Genomic DNA, 22,702 nt, shown 5'->3' on the forward strand with positions numbered 1-22,702 from the left:
ACAAATGAAGATGTATATACTCAGCCATGGAGGCACAGAAATGGGGGGGGGGTGCGCAGAGGGATAGTCTCAGCTTCCAGACTTTGGGTCTGGAAAGCCGTCTCTGGGTGATGGTGACCGTGGCATTCCCAGGCAAGATTCCCATAATTGTGACCAGCCAGCTCCTTTATCCTCTGCTCTTAAATCTTAGCTCAGCCATTAGACTTTCAATTCATCCGCCATCCCCTGTTCTGAATCCATGCCAGACTTCTGATTATAATTTGGCTTCCCATGGGGGTCTGCCTACGGAGAAAGTATGCATTGATCATGTGAACTCTGAGTTATTTCTGATTTCCAATGGTGGTTTGTCATAGTTAATTATTAAAGTAACTTCTGATTATGATTTGGCTTTGCATAAAAATGACAATGGGGGGAGCATGATGAAAATAGATATTTTGTTTCCTGCGCCTTTTAAGTGAGTCATTGACGACTAACAGCTGAATGTTCTGAGCTCCAGGAGCACTGAGGTTAGCTACATTCAAACAGCACCTTGGGACCTCATTCTCAGGAGATCCAGCAGCCTCATATCTGTCAAACAGACTCCAACATAGAAAGCTAGACCCTGGGGTGCTGTGAGAGCCTTGAGAAGAGCTGTGTCTCACCAGGTGACGGCTACCCATCCCATCTTTCTGCTACACACTTCTTCAACTAATGCTAAAACAGTGGGCGTGGAATCCACATTATACATGCTTAAGTATTTAGTTTTTTGAACTTGATTATACTTAAGCAGATCGTTAATTATCAATTGTCACCTATGAGGATGCTTTCAAGGCTATAGATGAGGTATAACCTAAGGTCATTCTAGCATCTGAGTGAATGAATGGATGAATGAATGAATGAGTGAATAAATGACTAATGATGTGCTTTGACTCAGATTGTTCCTCTCTTGTGATGATGGACACCGGGGAGATGCTGACTTTCTCATCTGTTAGGGTAAGCTGACTTTCTCATCTCTTAGACTTTCTCATCTCATCTCTTCATGAAGACTGGTTTCTCCATGGGCACCCCCAGAAATATTCCAACACATCAGGATCCCAGCAGAGAATACAGCCTGGACCCAAATGACCTGAACACGACACAGCAAGTGGTGGGGATAATCTAATTAGAGAAGGTGAAGACCTATTTTGGTTGCAAACAATAGTATTGATAGTTGCAGAGGAAGACGCAGGACTGGATAAAAGCAGAGGAAGTAGGATGTGGAGAGGTTGGCAGAAGGCACACACAAGTGGGAAGAAGCAGGTCATTGCTGAATGATCAGAGTTTAGCATTTGGAGGAAGATCAGAAATTGAGATGAGAAATCCCAATTTCTTGCTGGAATATTGGAGTGGGGGCAGGCTCATGTGGTGGACACAGGCAGATGGGGCAGACCCCTGAATTTTACTTATATGGAGAAAATTCTTAGGACTTGGCTGCATCACTCCACTCCATACTCATTTCAGAAGTGGTAGTATTTAAGACTGGGACGTGCTCTAACTTGTAATGTATGAGTGGCAAAACAGTATATAGAATGCAAATAGATGGGTATAATTAATCTTATATGACACATGCAGAGGAAAGAGATGCCAACACAGATCACTTCCCTGGAGGAGTCTGGATGTTTTGCTGTCCCTGGAATCAGTGACACCACACCATGTTGTGGTAGGTGAAACTGCAGCAGAATGAAGTACCCCTGGTAGAATCGGTCATTCAGACCACATGACACTGAATTCTATGCACCGAGAAATCATCTGTGACCATAGTGTATTTTAACAGTGCTCATCTATTTATTATATTTCATGCAACTGAGTAAATACATGGTTATGCATTTGACTCTTTTTTTTCCTAATGTATGCCAAAACTTGACATACTAAAACTTCAAACAGCACTGGTGATCGTCCAGTTTTTAGAGTTAAAGTTTATGCTGTTGAAATAAGTGATTGACTACAGGTTAGTCTAAGGCTATTTAGGTTGCAATAACAAAAAAACAATAATAATAGCTTCCATTTGTAGAACTCTTAAAATGAGGAAGGTGGCTTTCTAAATGCTTCAAGTGCATTACCTTTACTTTGTCCCTATAAAACCATCAAATTGATACTTTTCATCATTTTAAGGAACTAAAGCTTCACTCTCCCAATGATGCATAATTATCCAGTATGGCCATAGGAATCTGAATCCAAGACTGCCAGACTCAATAGCCAGGTTTTGACTGTTATTCAAGGTTGCATTTTTTTTTTATTCTTTAACAATAGAATATGAGTGGGTATCTTCAATCTCATTCATTAGATTTAGGTCCCATTACCGAGAAAACAGAACACTTAGAAATCTATTAGGCATAATCAAAGAACTCTTGAACATCTAGAATGTGCTGAGCCAAGATAAAAAGCATAAGAGAATGATCCTAGGCTTAACAAGTTTATAACCTTAACTTGGAAGCTGAAAAGAACCCACTAAAAACAATAACAAGAATGAGTAGAATTAGTGGGGGCAGAAAGGTACATGGTGCAGACTCTAAATAGCTGAGATGATGTCATCATTGCAGCGACCAGCAGGTTTGGAGTAAGTGGGACTCCATCTGACTCTGGAGAAAAGATTGCATTTCTGCTACATGTGCTTTGTTTTAAAAGAGATGTACTCTACATGGGCATACACAAATGAACCACATTTTCAAAAAAATGAGAAATAAACATATACCAAAAAGTATGCACAATACCAAAAAGTATGCACAATACATACATGTGGCCTGATGAATGCATATAAAGTGAACACAGTGTTACTTCCTCCCAGGATCAAAAAATCAATCATAATTAGTTCCCAGAATCTCCCCATGAGTTCTTCCCTGTCCAAATTCCAATGATGCACATTGAAGGAGCTTTTATTTTACAAAGGAAAAACTATAAGGCCCCACCAATTATATTCCTGACACTTTCCTGAATTAGAAGTGGCTGCAGGTCTAGACAAAATAAAATTCTAATCATGTCTTAAGAAACAGAAAGCCTTGCCAGTCATCAACTGGTCTCCATGTAACCAACTCTGCAAGATATCATAATGACTATCTGGATCCACAAGGAGTTAATCAAGTAACTTTCCAGATGTTGCTGATTGAGACATCCTTCTGCTACCGTGACAAATGGGGCAGAATTAAGTGAATGGTAGGCATGTGACACAAAGGTAGCCAAGCCCATCCTGGCAGGACCCTTCCATTCAACAGCAGTCTCCCAAGGCTGAAAATTCTGAATGAACACAGCTGAACAAAGGTTAAGCCCACTCCTGCTTGACGCAGCTCTAATCCTGCCCCAGCTGGGGCTCATTAGGTTTAAGGAATGGAACAGTCATATTTTCTGAAACACATGGTAACAAGAAAAGCCTAATTAGAGAGCAAAGGGTAGAAGTTTAGCAGCTCTAATAAATATGATGTGCTGAATGCATTATCTATTTGGCAGAAAACAAATTATGGAGTAATCTGCAGTATTCAGACAGTCTAATTTATGGCAGCTCATTTAAGGAAACACTTTAACCCAGCATTTTGAGATCATAAAACACATTTTAACAAGTGCAAGCACGATTTTCTGGAATGTAGAAAGAGATGGGAATTTTCTGGAACATATTGGGACCATTTTGTTTCTGAGATTAATCAGTTCATAAAGACTAGTCTCACAACTGAGTTACCAAATGATGAGGAAGACATTTCTTCATATACATTTTTTTTTTTATAAGATACATGGAAAATTGTTCATTGGATAGTTGTTTTAAGGGTCCCATTTCATCCTTGATCACTGTTGCTTAAAATCCTTCAGTTGTTTTCGGATGTGCTCAGAAATCCAATCTCCAGTTCTCCCATTCCACGCCTCCCCTGTTCTCCCTACCAATTAGTCTCTGGCCATTGTGGTGACTGTCTGATACTCATGCAAGCTACTGCTGGTCTCAAGATTTTAGAATTTGCTCTTTTCCTCTGTCTGAAAAGCTTGTCAGAAAATGCTGTGTCGCTAGTTTCTTTTCATAGTTTAGTTCCAGGGTCTCTGCTGCAGCGATATCTTCTCTGACTACTTTCTACTCAAGATTGTCCAGACCTCTTCTGTTCCCCTATCTGATCTTCCTCATAGCACTTACAACTATTTGAAATTAATTCAGGTGTTTATCCCCTGTCTTTAGTATCAGAATGTACATTCCATTGGGAAGCCATCTTGTCTTATTCATTTATCATTGATCTTGGCTGGCAGATGGTAGAGTCCACCAAACTCATATAAAGCGGGGCTAAAGTGAATAAAATGGAGAAGAACATAGCTGGCTCTCAGTTCCAGAACTGCGAAAAATTATTCAAGATTGAAAGACATATTTTAGAAATTAAATATTTTTATGTACCTAGGAAAAAGCATTTATTCATGCTAGTATTTTCACTGGATCTAGTAACAATAAGTTTCTGATCCTTGCTCCATTCCTGAAGAAAAAAACATAAATAAAGGCCAGACTGGCTGAAACCAAGGAAGATCAGATAGGGAAACAGAAGAGGTCTGGAGGAAGAAGTAAGACAATGGGGTTAAGCCACAGCCCCATTTCTTTAGTTAAAAGTGTGCCCACTTTTTTTTATTATTTGAGCACCATGTCAAATCTGCTCAATACCAAATTTCCTTATAGAGAAATTCCAAATATAAATACATAAGGAAGGTTGCAATTATAATATCTCCACTAGACAGACCCCCACTTTATTGTGCTACCACCAGGTTGTACAATTATAATATTTCCACTAGATAGACCCCCACTTTATTGTGGGGCCCTCCCCCACTTGGTTCTCAGGCCCCCTCTCCTGTGGTAACCTCAATTCTGCAGTCATCTTCAGATTTTCTTTTGGTTTAGTTGTGTCAGTTCCTTTGTTTCTTTATATTTCACATCCAGTAAAGTGAAGTCATCCAGTATTTGTCTTCTCCCTCTCACTCCTTTCAATCAGCATAACCCCCTTCACTATCATCCATGTTGTCACAAATGGCAGGAGTAGTATTCCATCGCATTTATGTACCACATCTTCTCAGAGTACTTAGGTTATTCCATAATGTGGTTATTGTAAATAGTGTTGTAATGAACATAAGAATGCATGTATCTCCTCAAAGTGATGGTTTTGCAGTCTTTGGATAAGTGCCAAAGGGTGGAATGACTGGATCATAATATGGTAGATCTAATTGGATATTTTGAGAGCCCTCCCTATTGCTTTCCATATGGATTGAACTATTCTACAGTTCCATCAGCAGTGGATACGGGTTCCTTTTTCTCCACATGCTCACCAACAATTGTCATTTCTGGTTTTTTGTTTGTTTGTTTTTTGATATGGGCCATTCTCCTGGAGTGAGGTGGTATCTGCTGGTGGTTTTTATCTGGACTTCCCTAATGATAAGTGAGGTTGAATAGTTTTTCATGTACCTGTATGTCACTTGTATGTCTTCTTTGGAGAAGTGTCGATTTAGCTTCTCTGCCCATTTTTTGATTGGTTTCTTTTTTCTCTTTTTACTGAATTGTATGCATTCTTTGTAGGTCTTGGATATTAGTTCCTTGTCAGATGTATCAAGTGTAGATACTTGCACTTTTGTTTTCATACACAATGCTAGAAAAACATTCTGACAGCTGGAGGTTTCAGCACGATCACAATTACTTTCCAAGCATGTTTTTTTAAATGAGATATGACACTCATGTTCAAATAATGTAGTCGATCAGTTATGGCAGGTTGTCCATCCAATAAGGAATCCTCAGCATTTCTTCTAACATTTCTGGCAGCTCTTAATGGACTTAAAGAACCATATCTATTCTTTCAGTTGGGGTTGTCTAATGGAGATATTACAGTTGTAACAATTCTTAAGTATTTTTATCTGAACTTTCTCCATAAGGAAATTTCTCTTCATGATTATTTGAGTGCCCTGAATACAGATTGCACAGATTTAATCCTACCCTCTTATTGACCAATTTTCAAAAGAGCAATGGGTTCCTGAAAATCCACTAAGTAGGGCCAATGGGTGTAAGTGCTTCTGAAAAATCATAATAAATGGCATTAACTTATTTTGTGTATTTCAACCTTTTAGAATAATTACATAAGCATTTTATAAAAAGAGAAAAGTTATATAAGCATTATATTTTACTTATTTTATACCACCACTTCTGGTACATTTTGATTTCTACTGAGACTATCTTTAATATCATAAACAGATTTACTGATTTTATTTATCTTAGCTGTAAAGGTATATTTATTTGTAAGGAAAATACATTCTTCTGTCAGTTTTCTTGATATTCATTGTGAGTGAAATGTTTTCTGTTGGAGGCATATTTTAAAAATGATCTATTCAGGGAATTTATTAATTGACTTAGTATTTATTACATTCTATATAATTCAGATATCATTACTATGGCTAATCACACAGGTGAGAGTTTTTCATTTTATCTAGGAATCTATCTGGCCATTATTATTTTAAAAGAAGAGCTTGGAAAACATCCAAGGTGTGTGTGTGTGTGTGTGTTTGTGAGAGAGAGATAGAGATTCTAGTGCAGAGACTCACTTGATATGCAAATGAGCTTCAGTCTCCTACAGGTAATAAATCCAAAACCAAAGAATGCTATAATATTTTAAATGTGGTCATCACAAAAGTGGTCAAACTTGGGACCTCCCTGGTGGCACAAGGGATTAAGATGCAGCCTATGAAGCCATCAGCAGCTTCTGCGGCACAAGTTTGATCCCCAGCCAGGGATGTGACCCACATGGCACAGCAGACCTCTCCTGTCTTGCCTGCTGCTCCCCTCCGCAGTGTATTTCAGTAGATCTGCCTGTTCTGCTCCCCACTCTGTCTCTGGTGAATCCTCTTACTCCCCCCCCCCACCTCTGGCTTTCACCCCAGTTCTTGTATGCATAAATAAATAAATCTTTAAAAAAAAAAAAGGTGGTCAAACTTTGTTTAGGATGATCAGGAGATTCCTGACAAAACAGAGAGTGTAAGTTGCTCCCTGCACTCCCCTTTCAGGAGGAAAAGTTCTATGGAAATAGAAAGTGTTTCCTTAAGGTGTAACTTACTACACTCACCCCACTATTTCCAACACCTCAGTATTTTCTGTTGCTACACCGGGATCCCCTCCTAATTTGTTGAGCTTCATTTGTAATTCTTCACATTTCTTATTTCACAGGAATGTTTAGTTAACAGAGTTAATTTATGCCAAATCATTCACCACCTCGCTGTTTTAAGTAGGTAAATGACAGGGACTTGAAAAAATGTTTTGTTTTTTACCTGACAAAGTGTAGTTCAGCTCTATACGATGCAGTGGGCCTGAAATGATTAATTCTTTTCTTTACAGTATGATGGGAGGACTTTTAAACAAGCAATGCATATTTATTGTAGGAAGATTGAATACTGCTAAAGAATGCACAAAACAAATAAGAATCACATATAATCACACCACCAGAACTTCTCTTAGTATATAGGGGTTTTCTTTTCTGTTGTTTTTTTCATGTAACACCAGTTTTTGGGGAGCCACTGTAATTAATTTCTAAAACTAGGTAAGAAAGAGATCTTGAAGCTTTTGATAGTGTCAGTGATACCACACCTTTAAAAATAGTCGCAAGACTATCTTATGAAAAAAATCTAAAATGTGTTCTGTATTGATCCAGAGAGAAGATCTAGAAGCAAAGGTGGGAATTGTAGGAAGTGACATTTTGGTTCAACTTAAGTGAACTTGGTTTCCTAACATAGTAAGATACAAGCAACAATGAAATGCTAAAGCCAATTTATACTGATTCATGTAAGAGGGTTCTTAAATGTTAAGGAACCCAGGAAACAGATTGCCATAAGGTGGGTAGCTTGAAGTGGTCATGGTGGGAGTATTTACAGAAGGGAAATTGGCAAATGCAGCAAAGCTGGTCCCCACTACACTTCCAGGATAGCGCCATCTACAGGGCACAAGACTTACTGAATCTGAGCAGATCTCTCAGAGGAGGGAGCTTGGGTGGAACGGAGAGCACTTTGCTAGGGATTCCCTCTGCTTTCACCACATTTCCTTGTCGTAAAGGGATCCAGTATATTTCAAGCTCACCTTCTTGTAGGAAAACCCAGAAGTATGGATGTTTTCATGTGAAATTCTCTGAATTTTAAAATACCAGTGTGGGTGGGCAGGGGAGGAAGGGATATGGGTACAGACTGAAGTACAAATTATGTACACGAGTCTTCAAATCTTGTTTAAAAGTTTTGTGTACCTACTATCTGGCTTTGTTCAAGTAAAGGGCGAGAGCTTTCTTTTTAGGCTCTGAAGAGGATTCTTGCTTTGAACAAGGAATTGCTACACGATCCACAAGGTCCTTCCCAAATCAAAGGCACCATAACTTAATGCTATGACACTTTCCTCCTCTGACATGTCTTTTATGATTTGGGGGCATGGTCATTCACAGTCCTGAGATATTTCACTGTTGTTGAGTTGGACTCTGCTTTATCTTTTGTATCAAGTGACCCAGAGGACCATGTTCTAGGAGGTTGGAGGATTCTGGTTTCATAAAATCTTAGACTGTCAGGGCTGGTAGAGGCTTGATGATAAATCAAACAGCCTACGGGTTATTATGCCAGAATATTGATACTGGATAATGGTTGTGAATCCCCTGAAACTGAAAACAACAACAACAACAACAACAACAACAAAACAATCCATTGATTTCATCTGTTACTGAAATTTCCATGATCCAGAAATATGTAGGAACCACCTTAGATGAGACTTTTCCAGTCATTCTAGAACATTTAATGAGCAGTAGTTATATGTCCAATTCTACAGGTAAAAATTATAGAGCAAGCAAAATAGATGTTACTGCTCTTTAAAATCTAGAAGCTACACAATTAAACAAGCAATTATAACAAGGCATGGTTATCCCGTGGCTAAAGAAGTACTTGAATTAGGTAGGTGTCCTGGACCAGGAGGGGTATGGAGAGACCTTGGCAGAATGGAGTATTGGAAGAAGTGACATTTAAGTTAGTATCTGGAGCGTGAGTAGCAATTGGCCAGCTAAAGAGGTGATTATCCCCACTGTCGTCAAGCATCAGCACTTTCACTTAATATAAGCAGAAACAGACCTGACGACACAGCAAATCTCTCTTAAGTACTTGGGACAGAGCAGGGAGTGAAGAAAGTTTGATATGCAAATATGATGAGTAAGTAACTGATGAAAACAGAGACCTCTCTGTTGTGGAACAGTGACATGGCCTGGTTTCCTCTCACCTGGGCTTACCCACCCATGCTGGTGGTTGGGAACACAGTGTCCCAACATCGTGAGACGAATCAGTCAACCTAAATGAGGCCACTTTTTCCATAGATTGTGGCTTTGCCTTCCGGGCCTCATTCTTTGCCTGTTGGAATTGCTCCTGCCCCAGCATGCAGGCCTGCTCTGAATCCAAGAGATTTCAGCAAGGGATATAGAATTTAGCGGCTCCCACATTCAGAACCCCAAAAGTCCTTTTTCCTATAGGTGTGGATACTGGGAAACCTTATTTATATAACAAATTCTGAAGGACTTTGGGGATGAGAAGTCTGTTCCTGCTTCATAACATTTTTCCAGATCAGGGCTTTTCAATCTGGACTTCAAAGTGTAATCACTGAATCACACGATTCATGCTCACTAGATGGTTATGTTACCGCCAAATCTTTATGGAGCTCACGCTTCAGGAAAAGAATAATAATAACTATAATCGTAAATTAAATAAAACTTTTTTTCAGTTATCTCTTAGATTACTTGGTACCCAATGTCTAAAGATTCTAAAGACAAGTTCTAGATATCCATCTATGACACCTACTAAAAATTGGCCAAAACTTTAATTTGGGGCATTTATGTAACTTCAATGAGAGTGAAAAGGGGTACTGTTAATAATTACACTGGCCAAGAAGTGTAAACCAGAATACAGGGTGACATTAATCCTCAGGCCTTAACCAGCATCCACCTCTAGCCAAAATGAGAGAGAAAGGTAAGAGAGAAGTGTTATTAGTCTCCTCAAGCTAAATAAAGGGGAATCCAAGAGTAATCAGGTTATTTTTCTTTGTTGCGTGGTGTGGTGACTTCTGATAGGAGGGAACTCACAGGCTATACAAAAGATATGTCCTCACCGTTCCCCAGGACTAGTGAATGTTACCTTATATGGGGAAAAAAGGGGTTTTGAACTAAGGTTCTTGAATTAAGGTAACCCTGGGTTCCCCAGGTGGCTTCTGTCATATGACAAGAGTTCTTATAGGACATGAAAAGAGGAAAGAGAGGGACACCACAGAGTCCCCATGAGGCAGAGACAGGTACTAGATGGTGCAGCCATCATACAGGGAGTGCCAGGAGGTGCCTGCAGCTAGAAAGAAAGGGAAAGTCCTCTTCAGGAGTCTTTGGAGGGAACCTGGGTCTTTTGATACTTGATTTTTGAATTTTCCCTCCTGTCCTATAAGAGAACAAGAGTTTGGTGTTTTAAACCACCCAGTTTGTGATGAATTGCTATAGCAGTCACATAAAACTAATACACAGACCCATTCTAAAATGGAGCACAAGAGAATCTTGGGGAGATTATTGAAGTTTGGGGTTCCAGAGCCTGGAGCCGGCACCTTGCAGCATCAAGGTGAGGAGAGAGAGGTCAGTGGAAAGAGCTGGCCGCACATTCACAGAGCACAGAGCAAGATTTGTGCTTCCTTTGGACTAAGTGAACACTTCATTGGAAAACCAGCATAGACTTTTCATGTAAAGACCTTTTCCAAGAGTACTGCTTTCAGGGAAAAGCAATTCCAGGCATGTTTTCTAAAGTCAGAGATGAATGCATGTATCAGTGGTCTACTGCTCTGTAACAAATGTTCCCAAAACATTGTAGCATAAAACAACAAGTTTTATATCTTACACAGTTTTTAAAGGTCATGAAGAGACATAAATTAAGCTGGTGATTCTGGCTCAGGGTCTCCTGTGGGGCTGCAATCAATCTGTGAACTGAGGCTACAGGCATCTGAAAGTTGGCTGGATTCAATTTCACTCAATCTGACTATTAGGAGACCTTCAGCTTCTTGGCTTCTTCAGAGCATTGTTTATAATCTGGCATCTGGCTCTTTGGAGGAGTGGTAACAGAGAGAAAAAAGTCAAGATGGGTCTGCCTGATAGCACAGGGGTTAAAGTCTCAGTGCTATCAAGGTATCGTCAGCCACTGCAGCATGAGTTTGAGCTCTGGCTAGAGAGTTGCTCTATATTGCACAGTGGACCTCTCCTGTCTCACCTGCTGCTCCCCTCAGCAGTGTATTTTGGTGAATCCGCCTGTTCTGCTCCTGACTCTGTCTCTGGTGAATCATCTCACTCCTGCACCTCTGACCTACACACCAGTTCTTGTATGCATAAGTAAATAAAAAAATAAATCTTAAAATAAGGTAACCAAGATAGAAACTGCAGTGTGTTTTATGAGCCTGGTCTCAGAAGTGACATACTATCATTTCTCGGCAACCCTAGTACAATGTGGAAGGGGAAGACACAGAGGAAAATCCCCAAAGGTGAGGACATTGGAACCCACCTGGTAGAGTTATAAAGGCTAGCTAGCTAGTGTTCTGTCACTGGAGATTAGTGGAGTTAATAACAAAGAGAGAATTACAGATGGTACCTGTAAAGTAGAAGAGTCCTTTTTTCCTTATCCCTTCTTTTCTTGTCCTGCCATTCCCCTGCCTGAGGGAGTCAGAAGCAGTGCAAGAAGCTGGACAGAAGGTGGATCAAGAAGGTGGATCAAAGGAGAGAATAAGACTGATAATGCCCCTTGTTCTATTGTTTATCAGCAGAAATACAGCGGAGGTGTGAGCTGGTGTAAAGGCAGAACCCAATGTGATGAATTTGATGATAAATTAAATTTTTGTTTTTGTTTACTGTTTAGTATGCAAAACTAGAGAGGAAGGTATAGTATAACTGGCTTCAGCAATTGTCAACAACTTGCTCCCTCTCTTATTCATATTTGTATTCACTTTCCTTTTTCATGTTCACCTTCTCTCATCTATAATCTCTTGGTTGTTCCTGATCAACATATCCCAGAAATCTTCCCCATCTCTGAACTGCTGGTAGGCTTTAATAGAACCTGGAACTCACTGGCCTCATGGCAGGATGCTTATCTCTGCTCTTATGGAGGGTCCCAGTTGATGTGTTTATTGACTGACCAGGCTCTAATAAAAGGTCAGAAAGGGATGGTACAAAAGATGGACATTAACAGGTAGATTCAGACATAGTCTCCCAAGTTGAAGGAGGTAGAGTTGTAGGCAGTTGTTGCTAGAGCCGTCCAAGACACAGAAGCTTCTTAAAAGCCTGGGAGAGATTTTGTATTCAAGGTACTGGCATAAATCAGCAAAGCCTGCACAATGGAAAGAATCTGGAAATGAAAGTCAAGAGTGGGTGTTCATCCCAGATCTGCTCCTGATTTGCAATGTGACCTAGGTCAAATCACATCATCTCTCTGGTCTCCAGGGCCTTCTTTTGCAAAAGTCAGTAGGAAGAATTGACAAGCTAATTCCAAAGTTCATCTAGAACAATGTCTTTCAATCCTTTTACTATTATTATTATTATTGTTATTATTATTTACTATTATCATTACCACCATAAGGAGAACTTTAAATATTTTTCCTAATGACCTCTATTAAATATTAATATCACATATACAGAACATGTCTGTCTGAGTACTGTGTGTATATGTATATAATGGTGTTAACACTTAGAAAGAGTTAGATTTTACACCCATGAAAAACTAAATTCTGCCCTCTTGGAGATGGGGTAATAGCACCTCCACTTGCAATGCATGACCAAGTTTTAAAGAGGTAGAAAATAATTTGAAAATATATACAGAACAAGAATTATGAAAGATCACCTTTCCAACCTAACACATAAAATTTGCAATAATTAAATGTTAGTATAGTTATATACAAGAGAGAACAGCATCTTGAAATAGATTCATACATACATGGAATATTTAGGGATTTATTATGCTCACTTTGAGATTTCAAAATCAGTAGAGAAAATGAGGACCATTCAAAAAGAAATTGGGGAATAGAAATCCATTTGGACAAATAAACTTAATCCTCACATCACTTAATCCTCACATCATCTGAATAAATAATTTGTAGGTAGATTAAAGAATTAAGTATAAGAAGCTAAATATGTATAGCAATTCCATAAATGATTAACAAAATGATTTACATTTTGATCTTTTCAATTCTTTCACTGGGATTTTAAGCCTTGTCATTTTAATCATTTAAAGACTTGCCTCCTGGTTTCCTTCGGATTGCTCTAGTATTTGTTCTCTGGGGGCTCATTCTCGTGTGTTGCAGGTGGACATGATCTTTTTTTACATGGTGGTTTCTTTCTTCTTGTGGTTTGTAATTTTTCAGTGTGAGCTCATTTTTGCCTTGTGAAAGCAGACCTACAGAATGCTTTTGCATTTGCTTTAAATGGACTGCCAGGGCTTCTTGACTCCTATTTTATTAACCAATTCTTTTTTGGAGATTCCATACTAGATAAGTACTATAAATTCACATTTATAAATCCACATGGGGAAGCCTCCCAGGAGAACTTTCCTTCTCCACTGAAAGCCCAGAGGAGATAGTGCAGGTTTCTTTTCTTATCAGAAGATCTTTAATGATTCTAGCTCTTTGAAAAACTCTCAGTTACAGCCACCTGCCTCTCACAGGTGTCCTGGAGACCCAGAAGAACTCACATATGTCCCCTAAGTAAGCCAGCATTCGACACCTGCCACACAGAGCATTTCACGCATGAACTCATGCTAGTATTCTCAGGCTAGTGAAATGACATTTGCCCTTTCGTCACCACCACCACCTCTGCCTCCTGTACCCCAGGCCTCACCAGCAAAGAAAGGAAAACCTCTGCCTGGCAGGTCCACAATGGGAAGAAGAAGGATAGAAATGAGACTTTCAGGTTGGATGATGGTGTGTTTGCTGGTATCCAAATTACTGAGAGGGAGGCCTACATGCCTCCAAGAGAATTCAAAGGAGATTAGATGTCATTGGAGAAACTTTAAACATTTTCATGTTGGGATCCTACCAGTTCAAAATGTTAATAAGCTGATAACACAACTATCTAAAAAACTGTGGAAACAAACTAATAATATAACACACACACAAAAAAAAAAAATAACTCTTAGACTGTGTGAAAAATTCTGCTACCAGAGGGCAAGCTGGAGGGAGTGCAGGGAGAGGACAGAGGGGCAGTGTCAATCTGGCAGTGTAAAGGGAACCAGAACTGTGGTGGTGGGGGCAGTGGGGCAGATCTACATCTCAAGGTGTGAAGCTGTACACCTCCCATAGTGAAGAATAAATTAATAAAAATAAATTAAAAATAAAAAGTTTGTAGAACTGTCAAGTGAGTGTGAGTTTCTGTTTTCATTGTTTGAAAGATTTATTTATTTATGCATACAAGAACTGGGGTACAGGCTAGAAGTAAATGGGGGCTTGAGAGAATTCACCAGAGACAGAGTGGGGAAACAGAATAGGCAGACTGACTGAAATACACTGCTGAGGGGAGCAGCGGGCAAGATAGGAGAGGTCAGCTGCGCCATGTGGGTTGCTCCCTGACCGGGGATCAAACTCGTGCTGCAGTGGCTGCAGACAGCCTCATAGGTTGTGTCTTAACCCCTTACGCCACCAGGGAGGCCCCCTGTTTTCATTGTTAAGTGGAAAAGCGGGTCGTTTATAAACATGTATTATATAATCCCATGGTATAAAAACAAGTTTTACTTATGTCCCTTCCTATGTATATGTCTGTCCATCTGTCTGAGTATCTAAATGAAATGTCTTGTGTCTCACTTTAGTTTTATGACCTCAAGAAAATTGCTGAGCATCTCTGTGCTTCAGGTACTCCCCTCATTCTTAGTAGTAAAAAACAATAATGATAATCGTGATAAGTGCTTTATGGGATTTTTTGAAGATTGTATGAGTTTATTTTAGCTCAAATCCAGACCCTCAGCATGATGCTGTCCAGTCTTTACAGCAGCCTGTGCAAACCTCCCGTCCTGCTCAGACGTGGACTGTTATCATCTTCCTCCTGATCTTTCTATCTCCCCACTTTGGAGTGACCACTCATAATTCAATCTTGTATCTCTTTTCCTGACAGTGTCTGATAATATAATTTGAACAAATGAATGCATATTAGTCTGGACATTTTTACTATCACACAACCAACATTAGGACCAAAACATCACTTCTTCAATAGCTGCCTCAAACCCCTACCGCTGCTCCAGATATGTGATTCTTGATTCCTGGTCTTAACTCAGGATAGATGGAGGTAGGGCGGCCTTTGTACTATGTCCAGAGTAAGTGGTGTGGGAAATGCAGTCAGAGAAGGCAGCAATCTAAGGCCATTTCAATACTCTGCCTGTGATTTAGAAGTACAGCAGTATATTTGAAGTCCACATTCTTAGCAAAACATCATTTGCTTTTCCAGTATTAAATTCACGTCAGATGGCTCCAAATTATACATTGTCATATGCTTGGAAGGTCTGTTCTCAGCCTTTTAGTTCAACCACATAAATATCCATGGGTCCTTTGTGCATTCACTTGTGAACATCAATTATTTAATAGACCTGGAATATGAGAAGTAGGGAGGAAAATCCTCAAGCTCATATATCTGACAATATTTCATTATGGCCAACCTCATTCAAATGCTAGTGTTAAGGAACAAACAGTTGGTTTATGACTTTACTGTGAGATGATGGTTGACATGTTATACATCACCACAAATGTGGGGATCCAATGGGACCCAAGGGCTGAATCATGGGACTGGGTAGCCTGGAGTTTTCATCAGGAGAACCACATAGAGCTGGGGCTTTGTTTCATCTTGGTGCCTGAACCTGAATGGTCTGAAAAAGAAATACATGTGTGCAAAGTAGAGAGATAGGTTGAAGGCAAGCAGGAGGAGAAAAAGGAAAACTTCTGTGCTTACCTTAAGTCAAATAAACCTTACTGAATAAATTACTTTCCCTGATTGTGAAATTCATATTTGTCTTCCCTGCTCAAAGAACTTCTAGCATTGCCACCACTGAAGTCAAGTCGTCCTCTCTGCCAACACCAAGTCATACTTGTTTTGTCCTCCAGAGGCAGTGGAGGTTTTATTGCTCTTGAACGTATCCCCCTGACTGTCAAGGCAGGCATCAAAAGGGCCCAGGGGCCAAGGTTGCCCAGTTAACCTCAGAGGATCAAATGTGTCCAGAATTTTCCATACCTAACTCATGACCTAATCTCTCCAGCCAGACACTCCCGTACAATCCCCAATGAGAACAGAAGCCATCAATTCAAACCGCCCTCCCTTTCTTGGAGAAAATACCTCTCTGTCTGAGACATTGCCTCTCGTGGCTCCTAAAGCCAGATGATTCAGTTCCATTTGCACCTCCTGCTCCACAAAATACAAAGAAATAATGGATCCATAGTCCATTAAGGAGAAACAGAACAAGCCTCTAACCAGAGACAAAATAGAGGTGCCTCCAGAGGATCACTTAGGAAAAATGCAATTCATAAAAAGAGATGGAGAGGAACCAGATGCAAGAATATGGTAAACTGAAACAATTAATTAGTGATATATGGCTGGAAAAAGCATTATGTGGAGAGAAATTGCTAGTAAATGCTAAGTACTAATAAGGAAAAAACTAGGTAAATAATTTCTGTCTTATGATGGGAATTCCCTCAAATTTAGATAATCTAAGGAGAAATGAAAAATGAATGGTTATTTTCCAAGGAGGTGCTCATTTAACAAAAACGCCAATAATACATATTTTTACCATCTTCTAAGGTAGGAAATATACAGCCATAACTTTCTAGAAGAGTTTTGCTCTGAGCAATGTTTTTTTTGGAACAGTGATTGTATATGATGAATAATGTGACCTTTCATACCCTATTATCTGCCTCATTTGAGGTTCAACAGATGTATTACCCCAATTAAATATTTCCAGCTAAAATACCAATTCTGGGAAAAATTACCATATCCATTGTGAAACCTTTTCACTTTCTAATTTCTGTTGTCTGGAAAAATCTGAGCAGTCTGTGTTTCTAGTCTGGCTAAGACTTGTGAGTCCCTGGACCCCCTTGCTAAGGAAGGGAGAATTTCAGCACTTGAGCTGTGCACCCAGATACAGTACACACACACACACACACACACACACACACACACACACACACCCACCCTGACTTCTGCTGATTTTCCTGCCCTTCCATTTTGAGCCTCAGCCCCTCACATTGAACTAATACTTCCTACCACCTTCTCAGCCATTACCTTGGTGCTGTGTTGTCTCAGGGAACTGGCCATGATACTGAAGTATTAGCTACAGCAGTGACTCTGGTTGCTTTCAGTAGAAAAAAATACTATTGTTACCTTGACTAACTCAAAGAATCTCTGGGAAGTTTGAAGGATTCAGTCTATGGAGTGAGGTTTAATGTCTAAAATCATGGTGTAAAACTAGTCACATGAAGACAATTTTGCTGCCTCATGAGGTGATAGGTGCCTCTGCTTGTATTTGCAACACCACTGACCCTGAACTCAGGGTGCTCTGTTCGAAGTCTATGTTGTTGAGCCCAATGACTGCCATCAAAGCTATGTCACATCACCTGTTCAGGAAGCATCAGGGTGGCTGGGCAAAGAGGCTTCTCATACTCATAATCTGATTCATTTGACCACTTAATTAATAGATTTCCCCAAGGCTATTATGGCTACTCCCACTACAAAGTACCCAAACTACCAACAGATGAAGCTGATGTTGGATCCCAGCATGGCACTATCTCTTGAAAAGTGTTAGTTGGCCACTTATTAGTAGCTTGATTGCATTGGATCCCTTCCATCATTGAAGTGGGCAGATAATACACATCCAGGTGTGTTGTTTTCCATGGTTAGAGAACTTCTAGCATTGCCACCACTTGTGGACTTAACAGAATGCCTTCTCCATTACCATGGGATTCTACACAAGTACCAAGAGACATGTTTTATTATGACAGCATTATGGAAATGCGTTAAGGCTCATAAGAGTGGTCTTAACATTTGCCCCAATATTTAAAAGTTATTGGTTTGATACAACAGAGAAGTGGGCCCTATTTAAGGCCATATATAGTCCAGGACAAGAGACAATACCCTCTCAGGTCAGGATGTGATCTTGCAGGACTTAGTTATGCTTTTAGTCATCAGCCAGTATAAACTAGTCTTCCATACAGCCAGACAACACAGGTGCAAGAATAAAGGAGGGATGGTGAAAGTGATATTTTTCACTATTACACCTACCAATCCCCTAGAAGAATCTTTTTTTCCTATTCCCAAGCCTTTGAGTTGTTTAAGCTACAAATATAAGTGCCCCAAGAAAGAATTCCAAAAGGAAATCCATTTATTATACTGATGGAAAAAAGCTCAGATTGCCCCCTGGCCATTTTCTTCTTCATGATGCTAAACTAACATGTGAAGAAAGAGGATAGTATAGAAGGCTAAGGTTATTGATCCCACTGACAAGCGGGAAACCAGCTTGCTGCAACATAATCATAGGTGGGCAAGGAAGACTGTGCCTGAAACCTGTGGAATCTACGGGACACCTCTAAATACTTAGAGGGTTCTTTGCCCAAGGACCCTGGTCAATGAAAACCTGCACCCAACCAATAAAGACAAGACCACCAAAAACAGCTGTTACAGCATGAAGTTTTGGTCACCCCAGTGGGTCCATTTTAAATTCTTGCAGAGGCCTAGGGGTCATAGAAAGGATAGTAAAAGTAAGAGGTCATGATTCTCAACCTCTCTGACCAGCTGCAGAACTCTTTTGTGTTGTTACCTTATCTGAAGGACACACCAATGGGGGCAAACATTCTAGGTTTAGTTACAAAATGATGACTGAGTTCAGATCATCAGTGATGATATGACAGCTTATTGGACTTTGGGTGTGTAGGGTAAAGAAAATGTCAGGCTTTTCTGCCCTTCCGCCATCAGGATAGATGATGGATCCTTGTCCTGAATGCATGCCTGATGGCGGGCACCTGGAATAGGGTGTGGGCATAGGTAGATGGGATTCAGCTGAGCTAAGACTGTGCTTTTAAGGGCGGCGTCACGGGGGGACGCCAGCAGCCCCAGCCAGCAGCAGCAGAACCTGAAGGAGAAGCCGACGCAGAAGCAGAGAACGCCAGATAGCCCAGATAGGCAGGCCTCCCAGCCCCCCAGCCAGCACCCCTGCCTGCCATATGCCTGGTGAACCCCAATAAAAGACCTGCAAAACCACTGAGGACTCTGACTCCTCCTTTACCCGGTCTGCATGGGATCAGAAAACCTGCACCTGTGCCCAGTCCGGCCCTTACAGGGTGTTTCCTGTCTTGAGGTTATAAACATCCTACTCATTTGAAGGGTGAGAGCAGATGCAGAGTGGTGAGCTGGTTACCCCACATGGACCTGTTTTTCACCCTTTCCAGCATGCTGTGTACTTGGGGAAGGCTGACCTACATGGTGACCTTAATGGACTCTTGTTCTTAGACTCCAAATTGACTCCAGCAGTCTTGGAAGTAGAACAATGGAGAACAAGATAAGGGTTTGTTTCATCTTCTTCCTTATTCAGTTGCCTCAGATTAACTTTCTGTCCCCAGAATAATCCACAATTCCTGTCAGGCAACCATCCTCTCCTCAGTTCTTGGAAGGGTGATTACCTCCCACTGTGTCACTAGCCTCGGGGATGCCTATTTCTTGAGGGGAGGGATTTCCCATACTCTGAAAGAATTCTTTTATTAAAGTACATATTACTTAATTATTTGAGAGTGTCATTTGTATCTTTCTAGAACCTTGACAGAAACATAAGCTAATACTTACATAGTCTTTAATATGAATCAGGGTCTGTTTAAGTGCTTTATAAATGCTAATCTCCCTAATAACTACATCCCAGGAAACTAAGGCACAGAGAGGCCAAAAACTAGTTTCTGATCTTTTTTTTTTTTCATTTTCCCTTTCTTTCAGCTTCTCTTTTCCTCTATTCTGTTTCCCTTTCTTCTATATCAATTGATCACAGCTCTGCTAATCAGTGATGTATTGGCCTTCAGTTTCTATAACTCAATGAAGACATCAAGTCAACTGGTTTTGTTTCTGTTTATTGGGGGGGGGGTTGTTTTGTTTTGCTTTGCTTTATTTTTTAGGATTTCATTTCAAAAGATATTCCCATCGTTATATAATTCTTCTGCTGCAGCAACACTAATGAATTACATTGCTGGGATTTTGCTTCTTCTTGTCAAGAGTTTGAGTTTGAAGGTGATAAACCTCTGCCTTTTTTTTTCCCAATCCCCCTGGTCCCAGCAAAATCAGGGAAGGACTGGTTAGGAGAGATTTATGTATTTCCTGAATGACTGCATCTGGTTCTCTAGAACAATTTGTTTCTCTACATCAGTTTTAAAGTAGCACTTACAATGCATACATCCATACAATTGATGAAACAAGGAAACAGAGGCAATCAGCAAGTAGTGGATAATCCCACAAACTAACTCTATCCATTAGGAGTTGTTTGTTGTAAGCGACAAATCCCAACTCAAAACAGCTTAAGCAAAACCTGGAGTTTCTTGGCTTACATACCTGCAAAGAAGATGGGTCAGCCCACAGCACGTCTGAAACTATGGGCTCTGATATATTTTCAGGTTATCCTTTGTCATCAGATTGAGCTGCCCACTGGTCTCAGGTCCTTATGAGGGGGGACTGCTTCTTAAGTGGGGTGGACATTAGGGGAAGCATAACCATAGCCAGTTTAATCTTATACCAGTTCAGCTTAGCTACTCCAGAGAAGGGGTTCGGGGGAAGAGAACGCTTCCTCTTCCTGGCCTCTGTCTAGAAAATCTCAGCAAAGGACAGATTGGTTTGGCCTCGACACACACTCATGCAGGGTCTATTTTGATTGTCAGAGGAAGGGTGATTTTTATTGTCCCCACCGGGGTCCTGCTCTATCTGTGACCAAGGAATGGTTATCTAAACCAAGTAGAATGCAACTGTAGGAAGCAGGGAGTAACTAATTCACAATGAAAAACCAGATGTCTATTCAATAGTGTGCTGGGAAAAGACAAACCACCTCATCACCCACAAAAGCAGCCCTGACTTGAAGCACTTACCAATCCCTGCAGCATGAAAGCTGCTCCCACGGCCAATTTTAGCTACACGTGTGACATCACCACATGTGGAGCTGGAAAGATACACACAGAAGCAAAGCCTTCATAGCTTTTCCCTGATGCCGATACATTAGCAGTAAATAACCTCCAAGGTATTGTAAAATACCATAAAGTAATGGAGGCAATGAATTTGAATGTTTATTGACTTTGTTTTTAATACCATTTATTTAATTGCAAAATTATATGATTTAATTTTTAATAATTGCTGTCTTAAACAACTGGCTCAGAAATTAATCTCTGAAAAATTTAACAAGTGGCTATATAAGTTGGATCTAGTATTCTACATGGGACTAAAATAGAAGTAGTCAAAATATGATGGGAAATTAATCAAAAAGACGACATATATACCCTGAACCAACCGCAATGGGAGGGAAAGGTGGGTGTTTCTTTTCTAAATGAATTCAGGTCTTAACAGTCTCAGGATGCATGATGGCTCCAGCTTCCTGCTGATGATCTGAAATGGGACCAACAACCTCAACTCTGCCAGCGTTTGGCACTGCGGTACTGAGAGTGCAGGTAAATATCATGGAATTGTGAAGTAAAGGGAGAAATTCTAGGTGAAATATAAAAAACAACAACAACAACAATCAATTGCTACTTCCTTTCCTCCATGAAATCACACCTAACCCCAAATTCACTGAGTGACATGGACTATTATAATTAATTTCCATTAATACACATAACACCAGGATAACCCCAGAGTTTGCTCCTTATAACTTCTCTTCCTTCCTTCCTTGCATCTTTCTGTCTTCCTTCCAGGTATGTTGATAGCCTACTATGTTTATAAATATAAAATACCATCCTAAAAGACTTGATGAACAACATATACATTTATTTCTTATACAACTGAAAGTGATGCTATTATTAACAATATTATATGCCCTATAATTCTCACCATCTGTAGGATGTATATTTCTTATTGCACAGATGGCTTATCTTGAATTATCCATAAATTTCCTTTAAAGCAAGAAGCACCACTTTCCTATTTTGGGTGATATGACCTGAATTTTTAAATCCTTTCCCAGAAACGATCGCACATGGGCAAAGGCATCTGGTTACTCACCTGGCAACTAAAGGATTCCCCATCAAGTCTTCCCTGCCATGTGACACATACGCCAGATCTGCAGACATAGGTCTATAGGTCAAAGGCTGCTGATCTGTTCCAATCCTTCTGCTTCCTCTCTGGTCTAACTTCCTCAACTTCTTCCTACTTATCTAAAAGTCAATGTTTCCCCTGGCCCCACCACAGCCTCCATCTATGCATCCATTTTTGCTCTTCATTTATTTATAAATCAGTCTAGTGATTTTTTTTTTGGCTTCTTTTACATAATTTTCTCAAAAGTGTTTCCAACCTCAAGCTATTCCAATTTCATAGTCATTTTCCTGCCATGCATTTATATCCCTTATTTCTGAAGAGACTAGTGGAAGAATTGATTCTCAGTTCTGGTTTAAGCCCAAATGCACCAATCAAGGTTTTAAACAAAGCAAAAAAAAAAAAAAATCTATTCAAGGCAAGTTTTGCTTTTCTGTATATTTCTTTTC

This window comes from Talpa occidentalis, unplaced genomic scaffold, assembly GCF_014898055.3.
Source record: "Talpa occidentalis isolate TD23 unplaced genomic scaffold, MPIMG_talOcc4v2.1 talOcc4.3, whole genome shotgun sequence".
NCBI lineage: Eukaryota > Metazoa > Chordata > Mammalia > Eulipotyphla > Talpidae > Talpa > Talpa occidentalis.